This window comes from Bufo gargarizans, chromosome 8, assembly GCF_014858855.1.
Source record: "Bufo gargarizans isolate SCDJY-AF-19 chromosome 8, ASM1485885v1, whole genome shotgun sequence".
NCBI lineage: Eukaryota > Metazoa > Chordata > Amphibia > Anura > Bufonidae > Bufo > Bufo gargarizans.
Window position 1 is genome coordinate 80,517,539 of NC_058087.1, and position 22,256 is coordinate 80,539,794.

Sequence of the window (22,256 nt, forward strand, 5' to 3'; positions counted from 1 at the left end):
TACCCCAGGCCTTTGAACGTAAGCGCAAATACCCAGCCACCCAACCACAGGCCATAGCACTAAATGCGCACCTTTCCTAATTGCTGGCCATGGAAATTTTGTCTTTTAGGCTTGTGGACACTGCGGCTCTCCGTCGCCTGATGGCGGTGGCCATTCCGCGTTAAGCAGTCCCCAGCCGCCACTATTTTTCCCGGTGTGCCATCCCCAACTTACACCTGCATGTGTCCCGCAACCTCACCCATGCCCTGACCAATGTGTCCCGTAACCTCACCCATGCCCTGACTAATGTTTTTGAGGGTAACCAGCAGGCCATCAATCATAGTTTTTCAAGGGTGTGTATGATGCCCTCCTTTATGTGTAATAAATGGTGTTTTGGAGTGCCGGTTCCTTGCAATTTTTGGCAGCTCTTTCACTTAGTGCATATGTTTCATGAGTGTAGGAGTCCCATTACCTGAACAATTGTACCACAGGTTGTATCGGAGTGCCTCTTCCTTGTAATATTTGGCAGCACTTGCACTTTATATACAAGTAAATATACAGGAAAGAATGTTTCCTAACAATTTTTCCTCTAAAATCTATTTTATCTTCGGTTTTGTGAATATTATTGTTAGTCTCCAAAATTGGCGTACTACTCAGACAACATCGTTCCCAGCAGCGACCTGGGAGTCCAAGAGACATCCTCCCCATGCTGTTCCCGAACCATTTTTAGTGGGGTGTCCATCAATTTCTGACCTTTTCATGTGAACCAGACAACCTCCCCTGCAGGGGGTGCCTGGTTTAATGTTTGGGTTCTCCCATTGACTTCCATTGTGCTCGGGTGCTCAGTTTACCCACGGTCTCAAGTCCAGTACCTTTATGGGGGAGTGTGGCCCAGTAGACCTCCCAACTCCAGCCTCGTGACACTTGCGCCCAGGTGTCATGGCGTCCCCCAATGTTCCGGCTAGCACCTACACCCGTGGCCCCTCAGCCAGCCCGGCTGAGACCACTCGTACAGAGCCTCCAGCAGGACTCTGTTTCACAAAGACTCTCTCTCTCTGACTGATCTTATCCCAGACTGATTGTAGCACCTGGTGCTGCCTCAGAACTGATGACTGACGGGGAAGACATGGAAACTCCTTCCATGAATCTCCCCTAGCAGCCTTGAGGCCCGTCACTACCTCACAGTGTGGACAGGAAGTCAGTTTCTTTGTTTAATCCTATGAGACTGACATCAATGTTATCATAGAAATGAACAGATAAACAGACTCCCTGTCCACATATAAGGTTACAATCAAATGTCAGCCTACCAGAGTTCACCAGATCTGGATTTTACAGTTCACCACTGGATTCCCATCGACTATAATGGGATCTAGAGGTGATTCGACCGCTTTCCAGCATAAATGCTGGATTTCCGCTGGAAAAATACCGATGCATACAGCATTTTTGTCCAGCTGATGGCCAGTATTTATGCCAGAACAGAACACCGGATCAGGCATGCCAGAGATGTGAATGAAGCCTAAGCCGCTGTGGCAGTTGCAAAATCAGTGTGTCACGAACCAGCGGGTGTGAACCCACCATGCCACACGTCCTACCTCTTCTAAGGCCGTTGTCTAAGTGAACCCCTCGTTCTTCACAGTACCCCTGGTGGTGGAGATAGGCTTTCCCGAGAGGAACACCAGGTCGTTACCTCTTGAGGAGGATTGGCACACGAGGCAGCTGGTCCAGGCGGACCAGGAGGTACCAGAGGTACAGACGTAGTCAGCAGGCCGAGTCATAACCAGGAGCAAGACTGAAGGAAGAGGCAGAGGCGAAGTCAACAAGCAATAGGTTAGGGCAGGTGGCACAGGTACAGGTTAGGCAATCCGGATCAGCAACAGGTGAGTCAAGGCAGCAGGCAGAATTCATGAAAACAAGCACATGTCAGGTAGAAATCAGCAACTTAGGCATCTGGGAAGGGGGGCAGAGCCACTTATATACATGCAGGAGGGCTAGGATTGGTCAGCGAGGTCACATGATCTAACACATAAAGAACAGTGACGCGCACCGGCCTTTAAGGAAGTGCTGCAGGGAAGAAGCAGCAAGCATGCTGTGGCCAGGGCTGAGAGGAAACTGTGGAGTGGATCCCAGAACAAACAGTACCTGCAAGAACAGAGCGGTGTATGGGGAAGCGCAGGCAGATCACAGCTGTACGCGGCACCCAGGACCGCGGTGGTAAGCAGGATAACAGCAGCGCACAGCCGCTGTTACACAGTGTCGATCACATCACACAGCTGAAGACCAGAAGGGTGCGGCTTAAGGCCTGCTCACATATCGCTTTTTGTTGCATGTCAAACTGATAAATTTGTAAGAAGAAAAAACATATAAAAACCTTATGGCTTGACTTATAGACTATAATTGTGCAAACATAGTTCAAAAGTGCATACTTTTGGCTCAGTTTTCAACGTTTATGTTTCTGTATTTTTTTTTGCAGGACTGAATAACGTAGCATACCACGCTTTTCCCTCCCCAGTATTGATCATTGGTGGCAGGGGCCCCCTTCCCCCCACATCATTGGTTGCAGCAGCAGTTCCGATCGGAGTGCTTATAGCTCACGTGCACCGTGGCCGCCGGGCGCTCCTTCTTCTGTCTGTGCGGTACATTGCTAATGCTTATAGCTTATCTGTCTGGGCGCTGCACAGACCTATGAGAAGAAGGAGTGCCCGGCGGCACGGCGCACGTGAGCTATAAGCATTAGCAATGCGCTGCACAGACAGAAGAAAGAGCGCCTGGCAGCCACGGCGCACATGAATATAATGATGCTCACTGACATACCATGGCAGCCAGGACTTCAGTAGCGTCCTGGCTGCCATGGTAACCAATCGGAGCCCCAGCATTACACTGCTGGGACTCCGATCAGAACTGCCGCTCCGTGGTCATATCGCAGTCCGGCGATATAGACGATATGCACAAAATCCATATCGTAGCACAAATTTATATCGCATATCGCCTATACAGCCCACCCCTACATCCAGTGCACTTTTTCCATAGACAGTGTTCTCTGCAGACAGTTAAATTATCCTTATCTTCTGTTTAAAGCGGTTGTCCGGGTTCAGAGCTGAACTCGGACATACCTCCATTTTTACCCCGACAGCCCCCCTGACTTGAGCATCGAAGCAGTTCATGCTCCGATGCTCTCCTTTGCACTGCACTAAATCGCGCAGGGCAAAGGTATTTTTTGGAGATCAGGTGACGTACCTGGGCTCTCCATGGGGCTGCCAGGAAGCCCGGTGATGTCACCGAACACACTATAATTGTGCAAACATAGTTCAAAAGTGCATACTTTTGACTCCGTTTGCAAAAAAACTGTATAGAAACATATACATTTTTTACATTGAAAAATATATACATAGAAATGTATACTTTTTTAAAGATAATTCCTTCAAATATTAAAGTCTTTATTTAAAAAAAAAAATGTTCCATAAAAACGTATATGTTTTTGTTAAAAAAACTGACACAAACGTATTGATACGTATGAACATCCGTTAAACATATACTTTGAGAAAAAGGATAGATAACCACAAATTAGCACACGTTTTTTTTTACTGCATGTCTAAATGTATCCACTTGACATAAAGCAATAACAAGATATAAACAGACCCTAACTGGTAAAAAGAAAAGATTATCAGCATCACAATTTAAATCATGTACCATTTTAACAGGCCAGAGAACAAAAATTTGTTGCATGTACTAAATTTAGCATTCTGTGTTAGGGTTACTTGGTTTTATCATTATTGTTACTTTGATCATCACAATTATTACTTCCTTATTATGTTGTGTTGCAGTTCGTACTCTTCCATCTTCAGAACATTTGGATAAGGCCTCATGCACTCGGCCGTTCACTTCAATGGGGCCGCAAAAGATGCGGACAGCACTTTGTGTGCTGTCTGCATCCGTTGCTCCGTTCCGTGGCACCGCAAAAAAAATATAACATGTCCTGGTCTTGTCCGCGCTTTGCGGACAAGAATAGGCATTTATATTAAAAGCTTCCATGCCGTTCCACAAATTGCGGAACGCGCACGGACGCCATCCGTGTTTTGCGGATCTGCGATTTGCGGACCGCAAAACACACCACGGTCGTGTGCTTGAGGCCTAAACTGAATAATACGTATACATATAGTTGCCATTTGGATACATATACTTTTAAATTAAATATAAATTGTGACTTAATGTCAACATGAAAGAATAATTATTCCTTACTATATGGTGTTAGCTATCTAAGACCTTTTGCCTTCACCACATCTGTTGCTTCCATATGGCCCAAGTAGCATTTTCTATTCATTAGACATGACAATCATCACAATGCAATTTCCACATGTACCACAAATTTACACTGGACAATAACTGGCTCATGTTTTAGTATTGTGACTGATTTTCTCTTTTTTCCTCTAACATAAGACTTGACAGTGACAGTAATCAATTAGAGTTTAATCATTCCTGTTTTCATATTTCCCCTATGGAACCTTTCATAGTCAATCACTGTGGGCGTCTATTACCCTTAAGCCTGCGTCCCATTGTTTATCTGCCCCTGAGTGCACTGTATTGCCAAGGGGGGAGAATAAAATCACCACTTGGAAATTCTATTAAGGAGAAATGAAGACATCAGCTGCCTCGGTGTAACAATAATGGTAGACATGGGCATCAAGCGTAAAAAAGCGTAGAAACACAAAAATCACTGGGGTAAGGCCAGTCTCTTTGAAATTATGTATACAGATGCCATTTTCTGTCAAGAAAAAAATATAGCACTTTAATCTCCCGGTTGATTGTGGTACAGGTGTAATATACTGAATCTAACTATTGAACTGTGATCTTATTACAGAATGAAACAGATGTTACCCACTAATGAGGAAGCATTATTCAAGCTGCTCTGTTCTGCTTACTAATGGCTCAGATTAGAAAGGTAAAAGAAATCCTATTAGCAAGATAGTCACTGGGAGTCCCCCAAACCTCCCCAGTCTTTGGTGCTTAATCTTTTCAGATCATAAATACATATTGATTTTTACAATTACTGTGTTTTACAAGATCTGTCTTATCTTGCTTCATTTTGTGCTTTTTTCCACTTAGCCTTTGAAAACCTGCACCTCCCTTCTAGTACTTTATCAAGCAGCCAGCTCTCAGATGAGGTGCAAGGGTACTACTCATGGGTTCCTGGGTCCTATACTGGGGCGTGACCCCAGTATTTTCCTCTGTTTCTATCTCAAGCATATTGATAATTACAATTCTTGTATCCTGGCTAGTTAATGGAGCCTTACAACTATTTACTTCATTGCCTTCGTGTTTAACTACTTACATCTTTTTACAATCTCACATGCTTGGATTCACGAATAAATAAAATATTACCATACAATTTACTATGTTTTATTTTGATCTTTAGATTTTTACAGTGAAATGATTTTTGTATATATCACAAGGTAGAACTCCTAGTTGCCAAAAAACCTGTGCTTATTTGCATATGTAATGCCCATTCTGAATAAATTTATTAAAACGGACATGCTGCCAAATTGCACTCATGATGGAGTATTAAAATTTAATGAGATCTCGCTGGATCCTAACAGCTGTAAAAGGCTTAATTTAAGGAAACTGTTCACTAAAATCTACTGTATGTAAAGATTGTTCTGAGCCGATACTGCTCTTCTTATTTTATTAACAGTATTAATACCAGAGGGAGATTTGACTTTCCTTTTTGGAAAGTGTTTTACTGGTATACTAAAAAAGCAAATTGCATTTATCATGTAGACAAAGTTAATACAAGGCACTTACTAATGTATTGTGATTGTCCATATTGCTTCCTTTTCTGGCTGTATTCATTTTTCCATTTGTTTGTAGGGATTACGACCATCTTGTAATCTAGCAGCAGTGGTGGTTGTGCATGCACATTACAGGAAAAAGTGCCAGCCTATGCGCACCCCCAGTGTCCTGATCACCAGAGAGGCTGGTGCTTTTTCGTATTGTGGTCAAGCATGACCACCATTGATGGATTTCAGGGTGGTCATAACCATTAAAAAAATAGATGTATAATGTGATGGAAAAAGGCAATATGGATAATAACAATACATTACTAAGTGTCTGGTGTTAATTTTGCTACATGATAAACGCCATTTGCTGAAGTGAGACAAGCCCTTTATCATTATCTAATCTTGATAATCAAGGCAAGAATAGGAAGAAGTAATACTGCATTACCTCATTTATGTGCAGAATTCATAAAACATCCAAGTGCCTAGTTTTTCTCATCGGATTATCTCGTTTCTGGGAGGTTTTGTGAGCAGTTTGGGGTCGGATCGTATAAATGTAGCATACATTGTGGTGAAACCTAAAAGAAAATAATCCCAAAAATCTCAAAACTATAATAAAAAAAACAACCCTTCTAATGTCTCTATGGAGACACCAGTTGATACCAAAGCTCCATCTTTGGACCTGTGAACCCACTAAGTGGGGTAGAGTTATCAAAGTATTTGAAAGAAAAACTCTTAGTCATGGCATCTGTCGGAGGCTTCCATTGGATGTATGTGTCAATGCATACACATAAAACAGAGACCAAATACGTGACATGAATATAGCTCTGTTCACACCACATTTTTGGTCTTTGCTTAATGTACCTGCCGGGACATATGCATTAAATGGCTCACATTAAAGGGTCATATCATAAAAAATATGTTTTTGCTAGATACAGTTGCAGGGAGTCCAGAAGTATACTTCTTTGGTTTCTATCTTGCAAATGTAAAGCTATAGACACATTTAGCGTGTATATCAGGAGCTTTGGCCAGATATCTTACACTACATATGAAGCTGCTCCCAGAATCAGTTTTACACTGCATAGAGCTTGTCCAAAGAGAGTAATTTATAGTACTTTATGTCATAGGCACTAAAACTGGATATTCCTTTATTTAGTCTGTGTCTTGCAATGATATAATATACAAAACATAACATTGTATAATGTCAGCATAAAAGCATCATACTGTACATGGTTTTAATGTCATTCAGTGCACACTTACAACTGCCCAATGTGTTAATACAATATCAACAAAATGGTGCCATATGTTCATGGGTAATGGGGGGTGGGGGGGATAACACCAAACGACACACAGAAGGAAAAGACAGGAGTCTAGGCCTCAAAGCTGGGGGAGAGGGATGGTGACCTCCTATCCTAGGAAGTTGAGTTCACTATCCTGGCAATCTGAAATTCAAGATTACCGTCCACTAGTGTTGACCAAGTATGCACTCGAGCTCAATGCTCAAGTCTCCTCCCTGCACGTTTTGCAGCTGCTAAGCAGGTCAGGTAAGTACTGCCCTCACTGTAATGCCAGTAGCCATGTTGGCTACTGGCATTATAGTGATTGGCTGGCCGGAACGCGTCATCGGGTGCTATATAGCACTCGATGACGCGTGTTTGGCTCATTCTAAGTCAGGAAGAGCTGCGCATAGGAAGGGACAGAGAATGTAGGCAGCTTAATTTAATGACATTTTTCTACAAAAACTTTTCATAGATCCAAAAGTCCTTGAAAGGACTATTGTGCGTGACTGCAGCAATATATGTTTGTAGCCTTCGCTAAATTTCTCAGTGTTAGAGAGAGCTGTACATAGGAAGGGACAGACAGAGTAGGGAGCGTAATAGGAATATTTTCATACAATTTTTTTTCAGAGACCCAAAAGTCCTTTGAAGGACCATTGTATGTGACAACAGCAATATATATTTTTAGCGCACCCTGCGCAAAATACCATGCAATAGGCCACATCTCCTATGTAAATTGTGCACATCCCTAAAATATCAGTGACATCCAGTGCACTTTTTCCATAGACGGTGTCCGCTGTGAACACTTAAATTATCTGCTCCACATCTCCTGTTTAATGTGTGCACATTCTTAAAATATTAATGACATCCAGTACACTTTTTCCGTAGACACTGCGAACTGTGACATTACCTGTGGTACCTGTCCTGTATAACGTTTCCTCATCACAAATACCTTTACAATTTTTTTTTCACATACACTTCCAAATTCTACGCTACTGTACGTGTGACATACTTTCAAGCATATATCACATTTAAAATGAAGAAGGTGAGCCGTAAGGGACGGGGAAGTGGCCGTGATGCTGATGGTGCACACAGAGGGTGTAGCCCTGGGCACAGAGAAACAGTGCCTGCTGCCAGAGCACAAGAAAAACAAACAATCATCCAAGAAACCTAGCTTTATGTCAAAGTCTGCAGGGCGGCGCAGGACACCACTCTTGAAGTCAGACCAGTGCGACCACGTGGTCAGATGGATTCCAGCAGATAATGCTTCCAGTAGGTTAAGCACCACCCTGTCTTCCACCAAGTCCAGTCTCAGTATTCAGGAGTCTGGTCAACACAATCCTCACCCTGATCCTCCTTCCTCCCACCATTAACAGTCTGGCCAAACAAGTGATCCCACACGTGGATATTCCAAGGATCTTGTGCCCTGATTCCCAACCTCTTGAACATCCACAGTCACAAGAACATGATGGTGGGGAACTGCAAGTAGTGTTTAATGAGGTGGATGATGATGAGACACAGTTTCCAATGAGTCAACCGAAATTACTGTTTCAAGAGGTTAATGAAGAGGATGAAACACAGTTGTCAATCACTGAGGTTGTGGTTAGGTCAACAAATCAGGAGGATGATCAGAGTGAGGAAGTGGAAGAGGAGGTGGTGTACGATGAGGTCACTGACCCAACCTGGGAAGGTGGAAAGCCGAACAAGGACAGCAGTACAAAGGGGGAGGGATCTGCAGCACCGCAACATGCTGGAAGAGGCAGTGGGGTGGCAAAAGGGAGAAGGCGGGTCACACCACACAGGCCCGCAACTGTTCCACGGAGCAACCCCTTGCGGAAATCTCCCTTGCCAAGGGGTAGATGTTCCGCAATATGGCACTTTTTTTAGGAAAGTGCGGACAACAAAAGAATAGTAGTTTGCAACCTGTGCCATACGAAAATGAGCCGGGGCGTGAACACTAGCAACCTTACAACCACCAGCACGATCCGCCACATGGCATCCAAGCACCGTAATAATGGGGACAAATGCCTGGGTCCACAATCTGTGTCTGCAGGTCACGCACTGCCTCCTCTTCCCCTGTGTTACGTGCTGGCGAATCCCCTGTCGAAAGTGCAGGCCTGGAGGCATCCCGCCCTGCGACTGGACCTTTGCAAGCACCATCAGCGACCACATCCACTTCAGTCACAGAGCGTACAAATGTCCTTACCCCAGGCATTTAAACGCAAGTGCAAATACCCAGCCTCCCACCCATAGGCCATAGCACTAAATGCGCAACTTTCCAAAAAACTGGCCCTGGAAATGTTGTCATTTAGGCTTGTGGATACTGAGGCCATCCGAAGCCTGATGTCGGCAGCTGTCCCTCGTTAAGCAGTCCCTAGCCACCACTATTTTTCATGGTGTGCCATGCTCGCTTTACACCAACATGTGTCCCGTAACATCACACGTGACACACAGACACATGGACAAGTGCATTCGGCCATGGGTGCTACATTTCACTGACAGCACACTGGGTGAACGTTGTGGAGGCCGGGAGCGAGTCATACCCTTGGATGGCACAGGTGCTACTGACGCCAAGGATTTTGGGACCTACGCCGATCAGGGTTTCCACCAGCACCTACATTAGTGGCTCCAACACCCACTTCTCCTCCTCCGCCTCCTCCTACACTTCCACCTCCAAATTATCCGCATGCAGCACCAGTCAGTCATCAGTTGGTAGCTGGAAGCAGTGTAGCACTGCAGTGAGGAAGAGGCAACAGGCTGTGCTGAAGCTGATATGCTTAGGGGACAAACAGCACACCGCCACAGAGCTGTGGCAGGGGATAAGAGACCAGACTGAGCTGTGGCTCTCGCCATTCAATCTAGAACCAGGCATGGTTGTGTCTGATAATGGCCTTAACTTTGTGGCGTATTCAACCTTGAGGTTCAGCGGTTTCTCAGAACCTACCCAGATTTGACTGAGCTACTGGTGAAGGTGCGCCGCATGTGTGCACATTTCCGCAAGTCACCGACAGCTTCAGCCGGTCTGGCAACACTGCAGCAGCACTTGAAATTGCCAGCTCACCAGCTGTTGTGCCATGTGAACGCGCTGGAACTCGACGTTCCACATGTTGGCCAACAGAGAGCAGTAGTGGAATATGAGCTGAAACGTGGTCGTCGCCTTTCCAGTCAGCTTCCACTATTCACAAGCAAGGAGTGGGCATGAATGCCTGACCTCTGTGAGGTTTTAGGAAACTTTGAGGAATCAACACAGATGATGAGCGGCGATAACGCTATTATAAGCTTAACCTTCCCACTTCTGTGTCTACTCAAACGCTCACTGCTCACAATTAATGACGATGCTTTGCATGTGGAAGAGGTGGAAATGCGGGAAGACATTACACAGGGTGATAGCCAGACCGCCCTCAGTTCGTCTTCTCAGCGCGAATTGGATGATGAAGAGGAGGAGGAGCAGGAGGAGATGTTCAGCGTGGGTGGGGAAAAGAGGAGGAAGAGGATGAGGAGATTGAGAGTGATCCTCCTGATGACGACAGAGAAGTCTTGCCTGTTGGTACTCTGGCACACATGGCTGCCTTTCCCGCGACAAGCACGTTATACGCATTTTAGACAACACGGATTACTGGTTGTTCACCGTTCTCGACCCCCGCTACAAAGAGAACTTCTCATCTCTCATTCCTCTGGTGAAGAGGACATGCAAAACGGTGCAATACCAGAAGATCCTTGTTGAAAAATTGCTCCAAAAATTTCCATCTGACAACGCTGGCAGCAGAGTCCGTAGTTCCTTGGCCAACCGAGATGGGGAGACAAGGGAAACACAGAGCAGTTCCAACAGAGGCAGGGCAACACTCTCCAAAGTCTGGGGCAGTTTCATGAAACCCCGCCAGCACCCTCACCCTGATGTGCGGCCTAGTGTCACAAGGAGGGAAACATTTTGGAAGATGGTGAAGGAGTACATAGCAGACCGTGTCAGCGTCCTTAATGATCCCTCAGTGCCTTACTTCTACTGGGTGTCCAAGCTGGACACGTGGCACGAACTGGCGCTCTACGCCTTGAAGGTGCTGGCATGCCCTGCCACCAGTGTTTTGTCTGAGCGGGTATTTAGTGCTGCTGGTGGCTTTATAACAGATAAGCGTATCCGCCTGTCAACTGAAAATGCTGACAGGTTGACTCTTATAAAAATTAACAAGGCCTGCATTGACCATGACTTCTCGACTCCTCCAGAAGAAAGCGGCTGAACATAAAGGCACTTTAAATGTGTTGTTTATAATGTACTGAATACACTGTATTCCAATGCACCCCTTCAACCACAAACACGGGTATATGGTTGAATCTTCCTTTTCTCATCCTCCTCCTCCTCTTCCATCATATCAACATGCTTATTTGTCACATATAATGCCCTTCGCATATAATGTTTTACAGGGTCAGCTCACATGCAGACCCATGCATATCATTTTTTAGAGGGTCAGCTCAGCTGCAGGCCCTCGCATATAATTTTTTGAGGGTCAGCTCACCAGCAGGCCCGCACCTGAAATATTTTGCCGGGCAGCTCACCTGAAGGCCCTCGCATTTAATTTTTTAGAGGGTCAGCTCACCTGCATGCCCTCACATATAATGTTTTACAGGGTCAGCTCACCTGAAGGCCCTCGCATTACATTTTTTAGAGGGTCAGCTCACCTGCATTCCTTTGCATATAATGCTTTACAGGGTCATCTCACCAGCAGGCCCACACCTGAAATCTTTTACAGGGTCAACTCACCAGCAGGTCCGCACCTAAAATCTTTTACAGGGTCAGCTCACCAGCAGGCCCTCGCTTATAATTTTTTACAGGATCAGCTCACCAGCAGGCCTTCAACTACAATATTTTACAGGGTCAGCTCACTAGCAGGCCCGCACCTAAAATCTTTTACAGGGTCATCTCATCTGCAGGCCCACACCTAAAATCTTTTATAGGGTCAGCTCACCTGCAGGCCCTCATCTAATTATGCCTAATAGGTAATTTGTGCTCATGCTGCCTTGCTTGGACGTGGTCACCATAGATGTTTCTCAGGCTCCCTCTCCTCAATCGAACCATGATTCCCCTGTTATCTATGGTTTACATGGTTTGGGCTGAAAATAACATCAAAAGTTGATAGGGCAGACATCCGATCATCCCCAGGTTATCTAGAGTCATCAAAGCGCAGCAGACCCTCACCCATAATGTTCTAGATGGTCAGATCAGCAAGCCCTTGCTCCAAATGTTTGTGAGGGTCACCAGGCCATCAATCATAATTTTTTAAGGCTGTGCATGATGCCCTCCTTTATGTGTAACAAAGGATGTATTAGAGTGTCGGTTCCTTGTAATTTTTGGCAGCCCTTTCACTTAGCGCATAGGCTTTATAAGTGTAGGGGTCTTCTTTTGTGATATACAGGTTGTATCAGAGTGCCTCTTCCTTGTAATTTTTGGCAGCACTTGCACTTTATATACAATATACAGGAAATAATGTTTCTGTAAGATCCTCACCTGCTTTGCACTCCAGGGGAACCAAGAGGGGTCCTCGTGGAGTTGCGGGACAGGTTGTGCGTGTCTCTGATGCACCAGCGCTGACCCCTTTGCGAGCCAGTGCGGAGATGCGTTCGCGTGGACATCGGAGGGGAGGACCGTCGGAGTCCCGGGGACAGAGTGGCCAGGCGAGTGACAAGACGCCGCGGCCAGGGTTGTCTCCGGTGTCTCCTGCGACTTCCGTTTCCGCATCTGAGTCCACGCGCTCGCATACTCGCGCTGAGTCAATCATGCGTCCGTGCGTATGCACGAGGGCAGGTTCACAAAGGGATACACGGTCGCGAGTACGCACTTCTTATGCACTTCGTCGACCAGTGGCGCATATTATACTGACTCACAAGAGCAAAGTGGATTAGGGAGCCAGCCATGGGTTAATCAACTTGTGTTTGCCTTAGGCCTTGTACTCAGGTGCAGGGCAATTTGTTCACCTATGGTAGTGGACACTTGGCACCCTGGGATTGGTCAGCAGGCATTTAAAAGGAGGTCTCTCAGGGTGATCAGTGCCCACTGTTATTTTCCCTCAACCAGGTATAGGTCACAACTCCTAGTGACTGAAGACTGCCAGGAACTTTGTCCTTTACAACGGACCCAAGATCTGGGGTGATTCGACTGCCAAGTGCACAGCATCATTCAGCACTGGTTGGGACTATTCCTGGAATCTCCTTGCCTGTTTTTTTGTTATTATTCCTTGTTACCAACAAGTGTCCTGGACGTTTATGTTTCTGGTGAATAAACACCTTTTTGCTTTCATCACTGGTCTGGTTGTTGGTGCCTTGCATTACAGAACAGTGGGCCCAACTAACAGTTGCCATGGACAAGATCCAGCAGCAGCTGAATGAATTAACGGGAGCCGTTAACCTGCTGTTCCAACGACGCCCAAATATACCAGCAGCCGCTGCAGCGCAAATCCAAGAGCAACTGACAACTGTGATGGAGGAGGTTCAGCAGCTTATCCAGGGAGCCTCAGCACTACCCGTCACTATCGCAAGGCATCAAACAGAACCTAAGATCCCTCTGCCTGACCCCTTCACAGGAGAGCGACAGGAGTTCTTAAACTTCAGGGACTCCTGTCTCCTTTATTTCCAGTTACGACCGATGGCTTCTGGCACTCTCAGGCAGAGAATTGGGATTGTAATGTCACTGCTACGTGGAGACCCCCAACGTTGGACATTTAACTTGCCTCAAGACCATACAGCTTTTTCGTCAGTGGATGCCTTCTTCGAGGCTATGGCTGTGATTTACGATGACCCGGATCGTACTCGCACCGCAGAGACCAATCTTGAGCATATTCAACAAGGCCGCCACCCAGCTGAAGAATACGCTGCAGAATTCAGGCGATGGGCAGCTTTCACCACCTGGGGCGACACAGCCCTACGCCATCGCTTCCGTTTGGGACTTTCGGATGCGGTCCGGGATCTTCTTTTGGCCTTGCCTACCCCCTTCTCGTTGGAAATGGCTATCTCTCAGGCAATCGATGCCAACAGGCGAATCCGTGAGAGGCGAGTGGAACGGTCGTCTCGGTTTTCATCCTCTCGACCACATCCAGGGCCTCTAAAATCGGCCGAAGAGCCAATGGAGGTTGGATCCTCCCATCTCACACAGGCAGAACGAGCTCGTCGCCAACAGAAAGGCCTGTGCCTATTTTGCGGAAAGTCTGGACACCTCGTTAAAACCTGTCCCCTCCTGCCGGCGGGAAACAAATGAACCTAGGGGGCATAGAGGAGAACCCCCTAAGTGCTATTATCCCTCCTCCAAGCCGGGTGATGGTATCCATATCCTTACGGTGGCAAGACAAGGTCCATGAGTTTTCAGCACTAATCGATTCTGGGGCCGCTGGGAATTTTGTGGACTCAACCTTGGTTCGTCGACTTGGCATCCCGTTGCTCCAGCCGAAAACCACCATGTCAGTGACCGCGATTGATGGTTCCCCTCTTCAAGATGGTCGTGCAGTGTGGATGACTCCGGGAATACAGGTAACGGTGGGGGCTGATCATCGGGAGACCTTAAGCCTTTTTGTCCTTGACATGCCATCCACTCCCGTGATTTTGGGTCTCCCTTGGTTAAGGCTCCATAATCCAGTAGTGGACTGGCGCTCGGGTCTTATCTGTCAGTGGAGTACGGAATGCCTTACTAAGTGCATTCGTCCCGACCTGTCACTAGCCTCCATGGAAGTATTAAGTACTTTACCACAGCAGTATCATAATTTCCGAGATGTGTTCAGTCCTCAGGGGGCTGATGTATTACCCCCCCACAGGTCATATGATTGTCCTATAGACCTGTTGCCAGGCACCATGCCACCACAAGGGCATCTTTATAATCTCACTGGGCCTGAGGTTCAGGCTCAGCGGGAGTATATTAAAGAGAACCTTGAGAAGAATTTCATTCGTCCATCCACTTCCCCTGCTGGAACTGGATTCTTCTTTGTGGAGAAGAAGGATGGAGGCTTGAGACCTTGCATCGATTATCGTGCCCTTAATCGGATTACGGTGAAGAATCGGTATCCACTGCCTCTGATTGATGATCTGTTTTCTCAGGTGGCAGGTGCCCGAGTCTTCACCAAACTCGATTTAAGGGGTGCTTATAATTTAGTTCGCATTAGAGAGGGTGACGAATGGAAGACCGCATTTAATACCAGAGACGGGCATTGCGCGTATCTCGTGATGCCTTTCGGTCTCTGTAATGCTCCCGCGGTCTTCCAGGAGTTCATCAACGATGTTCTCAGAGATTTCTTGGATAGATGTGTTGTTGTCTATTTAGATGACATACTAATCTACTCTTCGGATCTGGTCTCTCATCGGAGACACGTGTGTCAGGTTTTCCAGAAGCTGAGGGAGAACCGCCTCTATGCCAAACTTGAGAAGTGTCTGTTTGAGGTGAAGGAGTTGCCTTTCCTGGGGTACATTATCTCAGAAAAGGGATTGGCTATGGACCCATCCAAACTTTCTGCTGTCTTGGATTGGCCTCAACCTAAGGATCTTAAGGGGTTGCAGCGTTTCTTAGGCTTTGCCAACTTCTACCGCAAGTTTATTAAGAATTTTTCTGCGATAGTAGTACCTCTCACCAACCTCACTAAGAAGGGAGCTAATCCTTCTAAGTGGACGAGAGAGGCAGTCAGAGCCTTTGAGACGCTGAAACAGGCCTTTTGCACGGCACCAATTCTTACTCATCCAGACACCTCCAGACCTTTTGTTCTCGAGGTCGATGCCTCAGAGGTCGGTGTAGGGGCAGTTCTCTCACAGTATTCTGGGGACCCCGAGAGGTTACATCCCTGTGCCTTCTTCTCTCGGAAGCTCTCTCCAGCCGAGTGTAATTATGATATCGGCAATAGAGAGCTTCTGGGAGTAAGATTGGCTTTTCAAGAGTGGAGACATTCGCTAGAGGGTGCAGAACATCCCATCACGGTTTACACTGACCACAAAAATTTGGAGTATCTAGAGAGTGCCAAAAGACTCACCCGCTTCAATTTCCGCCTCACTTATAAACCAGGTTCCAAAAACGTGAAGGCAGATGCCCTGTCCCGCTGCTTCCCTGAGGCTGCTTCCGTCCTGGACTCTGAACCAGAAACCATTCTCCCAACTAAATGTTTTCTTGCTGCCCTGGGGGCCGCAGAAGTAATGGAGGACTTGTCCTCTCTTCTTGAGCCCTCACAGGCAGAGAGTCCACCTGACAAACCCGAGGGTCGATGGTTCGTACCCATTAACCTTCGATTGGAGGTCATCCGACAGCTTCATGACTCAAAGTCTGCCGGGCATTTGGGTGTTAAAAAAACACTTGCCCTTGTTAAACGTCACGTGTGGTGGCCCAACATGTCCGTGGATGTTAAGGCCTATATCCAGGCATGTACTGTTTGCGCCAGATGTAAACCGTCCCGGTCTGCCCCTTCTGGGACTTTACTCCCACTGCCTATTCCCCAGGCTCCATGGACTCACATTTCCATGGATTTCATCACAGATTTGCCAAGGTCCTCTGGAAGTACGGTAATCTGGGTAGTGGTGGACCGTTTTAGTAAAATGGCCCATTTTATCCCACTCCCTGGATTGCCCTCGGCCAGAGAATTGGCAGATCTGTTCTTGAATCATGTCTTTCGATTACACGGAGCGCCGGATGACATTGTTTCAGACAGAGGAGTGCAATTCATCTCCCGCTTCTGGCGTTCTTTCTGCTCCCGATTGGGTATTAATTTGTCTTTTTCTTCTGGTTTTCACCCAGAGACCAACGGTCAGACGGAAAGGACTAACCAGACCCTGGAGCAATATCTCCTGTGCTTCGTGTCAGACTGCCAGGAGGAATGGGCAGCGTATCTACCCTTTGCGGAGGTGGCTTATAATAACTCTGAGCATGCTTCCACTAAGATGTCTCCGTTCAGGTGTGTGGGGGGCAGGGATCCAAGACTCTCTTCTTTGGCCGGACCCTCCACTGACTCACCGGTGGTGGATCAGTGGTTCAAGGATAGACGTCCTATTTGGTCGTCGGCCCAGCGGAATCTCCGCAGTGCGGTGGCGCAACAGAAGAAATTTGCTGACCGTCATCGCACCGTAGAGCAAAAGTTTAAGGTGGGAGATCAGGTGTGGGTCTCCACCCGGAACATTCCGCTGCATCAGCCATCTTCCAAGTTGGGTCCTCGATTCATTGGCCCATACCCGGTGACACAAAAGATCAACCGAGTTACGTACAAGGTTGCTCTTCCACCGTCGATCCAAGGAGTGAACACCTTTCATGTTTCACTTCTCAAATCGGCAGTCGACTCCGCTCCCTTCATTCAGACCCCATCCCCGCTGGAGGTCCAAGGGGTACCGGAGTTCGAAGTGAACAGAATTTTGGACTCTCGTTTTGTCCAAAGGTCTCTTCAATACTTGGTGGACTGGAAGGGTTTTGGTCCAGAGGAGAGATGTTGGATACCTGCTCGCCAGGTGCATGCGGATGAGTTGGTGGCAGCCTTTCACAGGGATAATCCGGGGAAAGCTTGCTTGGAGTCTTCAGAGCCGCCTCCTCGAGGGGGGGGGGGGTAATGTAAGATCCTCACCTGCTTTGCACTCCAGGGGAACCAAGAGGGGTCCTCGTGGAGTTGCGGGACAGGTTGTGCGTGTCTCTGATGCACCAGCGCTGACCCCTTTGCGAGCCAGTGCAGAGATGCGTTCGCGTGGACATCGGAGGGGAGGACCGTCGGAGTCCCGGGGACAGAGTGGCCAGGCGAGTGACAAGACGCCGCGGCCAGGGTTGTCTCCGGTGTCTCCTGCGACTTCCGTTTCCGCATCTGAGTCCACGCGCTCGCATACTCGCGCTGAGTCAATCATGCGTCCGTGCGTACGCACGAGGGCAGGTTCGCAAAGGGATACACGGTCGCGAGTACGCACTTCTTATGCACTTCGTCGACCAGTGGCGCATATTATACTGACTCACAAGAGCAAAGTGGATTAGGGAGCCAGCCATGGGTTAATCAACTTGTGTTTGCCTTAGGCCTTGTACTCAGGTGCAGAGCAATTTGTTCACCTATGGTAGTGGACACTTGGCACCCTGGGATTGGTCAGCAGGCATTTAAAAGGAGGTCTCTCAGGGTGATCAGTGCCCACTGTTATTTTCCCTCAACCAGGTATAGGTCACAACTCCTAGTGACTGAAGACTGCCAGGAACTTTGTCCTTTACAACGGACCCAAGATCTGGGGTGATTCGACTGCCAAGTGCACAGCATCATTCAGCACTGGTTGGGACTATTCCTGGAATCTCCTTGCCTGGTTTTTTGTTATTATTCCTTGTTACCAGCAAGTGTCCTGGACGTTTATGTTTCTGGTGAATAAACACCTTTTTGCTTTCATCACTGGTCTGGTTGTTGGTGCCTTGCATTACAGTTTCCTAACAATTTTTCCTTTAAAATCAATTTTTTTCCCTTCAGTTTTGTGTGTATTATTGGCAGTCTGTAAAAGTGGTGTCAGTCTTTAAAAGGGACCTGCGAGTACAAGATGCATCCTGACATCCTCCACCATTTTGGTGGTGTTTCCATCAATTTCTGACATTTTCCTATGAACCAGGCACCCTCCCCTCTTCAGAGCAGTGGGTACCTGATTTAATGCTCAGGTTCCCCCATTGACTTCCATTATACTCGGGTGCTTGGTCGAGCACCCAAACAGCCCAATGTGTTTGGCCCAAGCACCCGACCACTACGGTGCTTGATCAACACTACCGTGCACCAAGACCGGAGCCAGAGGTAAGGAGGACAGTTCAGCAGATTCAACATATCTTTTCAGTAATGATTTGTGAAAAACATTATGAATTTTTGAAGCCTGCGGAAGTTTAAGACAAAAAGCAACTGCATTTATATTGGAAGAGATCTTATATGGCCCAATAAACCTTGACCCCAACTTCCAAGAAGGTACCTTCAACTTAATGTTTCTTGTGGACAGCCACACAGAATCACCCACTCTCAGGTCCGGACCACTCATACGTCTCTTGTCAGCCATCCGTTTATACTTTTTACCCATTTTTTTTTTTTTTATTGTTTTGAATTTTCAGCCAAATAGATGACAACGAAGAGGAAAATATTTCCACTTCCGGTATACCAGAAGTCTCATTACCAGAAAATGTGCCAAACTGCAGACAGTGGACTCCTGCCTACGGTTATTTATGGCAAACTCGGCCAACGACAAAAATTAAGACCATTCATCCTGATTCTCAGAGACAAAACATCTCAAATAAGTCTCCAGATTCTGGTTAGTGTGCTCAGTCTGTCCGTTTGACTGAGGATGAAAGGCCGAACAGAAGAACAATTGTACACCAGGCGAGTATAGAACGCCTTCCAGAATCTGGAAACAAACTGAGTCCCCCTATCAGACACCACATAAGAGGGGATACTGTGTAGTTTCACGATGTTATTGACAAACACTTGTGTGTGAGTTTTAGCATTAGGTAGACCTGATAATGCTATAAAGTGCGACATCTTGCTGAAGCGATCAACAACCACAAGAATCATAGTTTTTCTGACGAATTCTGCAAATCTGTGATAAAGTCCATGGATAAATAAGTCCACTGTCGGTACAGGATAGACAAGGGAAGTAGAGATCCTGAAGGCCGAATATGTGTCACCTTGGCACGCACACAAGTCTCACAATCTGACACATAGTCCTTTAACATATTTACGCAGTCCTTGCCACCAGAATCTCCGGGAAATGAGCTCAACCATAGATCTGCTTCCAAGGTGTCCCATAAGAACAGTACTGTGATGTTCTTGAAACACCTTGTGCAGTAGTTCCGAAGGAACAAAAAATTCCCTGGAGGACAAGAAACAGATGCATCTCCCTGGGTCTCAAACACCTCTACCTCAAGTTCAGGATAAATGCCGGATACAACCACCCCATCAGCTAATATTGGGCCAGGATCCTCTGAATCCCCCTTCCCCCGGGAAAGCTACGCGACAAAGCATTCACTTTGATGTTCTTAACCCCAGGGCGATAGGTGAAACAACCATCTGGCCTGCCTTGGGTTCAGGCGTTTAGCCGACTCCAGATTTTTGTGATCAGTAATTACCGTAATGGGATGAATCGCTACTTTCAACCAATGACACACTGTTGTGGTTTATTTCTCATTCATTGACATTATGTTCTCTGATGCTTTGCTGTAGTTTGATAAGGCTGGGTGAGGCTGAAACGTTACATCGGATTTATACAGCCACATTTCCAAATAAAATCTCACAAGTTTTCATAAAAATTCCGGGAGTTTCTCTTTTATATACGTCCGGGGTGGGAACCCGACTCCCAGGAAGAGTAAGCAGAGTGCCACGATAATTTCTTTCAGCAGTAGAAAGGTTTTTTTTAGAGAAAAAAGCACATGGGCACCATTTGCTAGGAGAAGGATCCTGCAACAAGATTGCTCAAACCCCTAACTCAGATGTGTCAACTTCCACAATGAATGGCTGTGACACATCAGGTTGCACCAGTTTAGGAGCAGGAGCAAAACATTCTTTCACAGCTAAAAAGGCTTGTAATGCCTCATCAGACCAGACTGAGAAATCTGCACCTTTATTAGTCATATCTGTTAATGGTTTAACAACAGTCGAGTAATTCAAGATAAATTTACGATAGTAGTTGGTGAACCCCAAAAATCGCATGAGCGCTTTCAGATTTTAGGGTCCATCCCAGTCCAACACAATACAGACTTTTTCCGGATCCGTACGAAAAACCAAAGATGAGAATAGGTAACTCAGGAATTGCACTTCTGGAACCGCAAATACACACTTCTCCATCTTAGCATACAATTTATTCTCCATTAGGAACTGTAAGACTTGTCTCACGTGATCCTGATGCTTCTCCATGTCGGGGGAAAAAATTAAAATATCATACAGATGCACCACCACAAAACTGCCTACCAGATGATGAAAGATGTCATTGATGACATGTTGAAAAACAGCAGGAGCATTGGTCAACCCAAAAGGCATGACCAAATTCTCAAAATGACCTTCAGGGGTATTAAAGGCCGTCTTCTATTCGTCCCCCTCCTTGATCCTAATCAGATTATATGCCCCCCCCCCCCTCAAATCCAATTTACAGAACACCTTGGCACCGACAATCTGATTGAACAAATCTGGGATCATGGACCGTAATGTGATTAAGCTCACGGAAGTCCAAACATGGCCGAAATATATTTTTGTCTAATGCGCTAGTTATCAGACTATGCATACGGACGAATTGGACATCCTCTAGGTTAACCCCTGCCCCACTGTCAATAAATACTTCAATTCCCACAGTTTTGGAGTCTAGCGCCATCTTGGCAGGTAGAAGAAATCGGGTACTACAGGTAAATTCTCAAATTCCCCACCCACACTACCAAAAGTGAGAAGAGGACTAAACGCATTAGTTTTATTTCTCTTTTTCACCTTGATGTTTAATATAAGGACATACGTTAACAAAATGTCCCCCTTTCCCACAGAAAAAGCGGAGTCTTTTCTTAACCCTAACGTTTTCATCACCAGGTCCAGGAGTGACTTCTCCCAACTGCATTGGCTCATCATCAGACATGAGCTTAAGTGCCTCCCTACCCAAAGTGTCGGAAGAGACCTCTTCCCCATATGATAGTGCTTCCCGAGTGAGAGGAACCTTAGATCTCTCCCTCAGGCATCTATCAATACGTACACCCAGAGACATGGCCGCCTCCAATGACTCTGGATATTCGTGAAATGCCAATGCGTCCTTCAGGTTGTCGGATAACCCTTGACAGAATTGACTACGGAGAGCTGGGTCATTCCATTTAGTATCAGTTGCCCATCTCCTAAATTTAGAGTAATAGGATTCCGAAAATCGCTCTCCCAGCCGTAAGCCATGCAACTTAGTCTCGGCCAGAAAGACTTGATCTGGGTCATCGTAGATAAGACCTCGAGCTCTGAAAAATTAATCTACCTAGCGGAGGGATTGTGATCCGGTCTGCAACGAAAAAGCCCAAGACTGAGCGTCACCTTTAAGCAACAAAATAATAAACCCCCCTCTTTGACTCTCGTCCCCAGAAGAGTTAGGACGTAGTCTAAAATATTGATTGCACGACTCCCTGAACCGAACAAAGTTGGCACTGGGCTTCACATAAAAAATTCTGGGGGAAATTTATCAAAATGGTGTAAAGTAGAACTGGCTTAGTTGCCCACAGCACCCAATCAGATCCCACCTTTCATTTTTCAGAGGAGCTGTGAAAAATGAAAGGTGATTGGTTGCTTTGGGC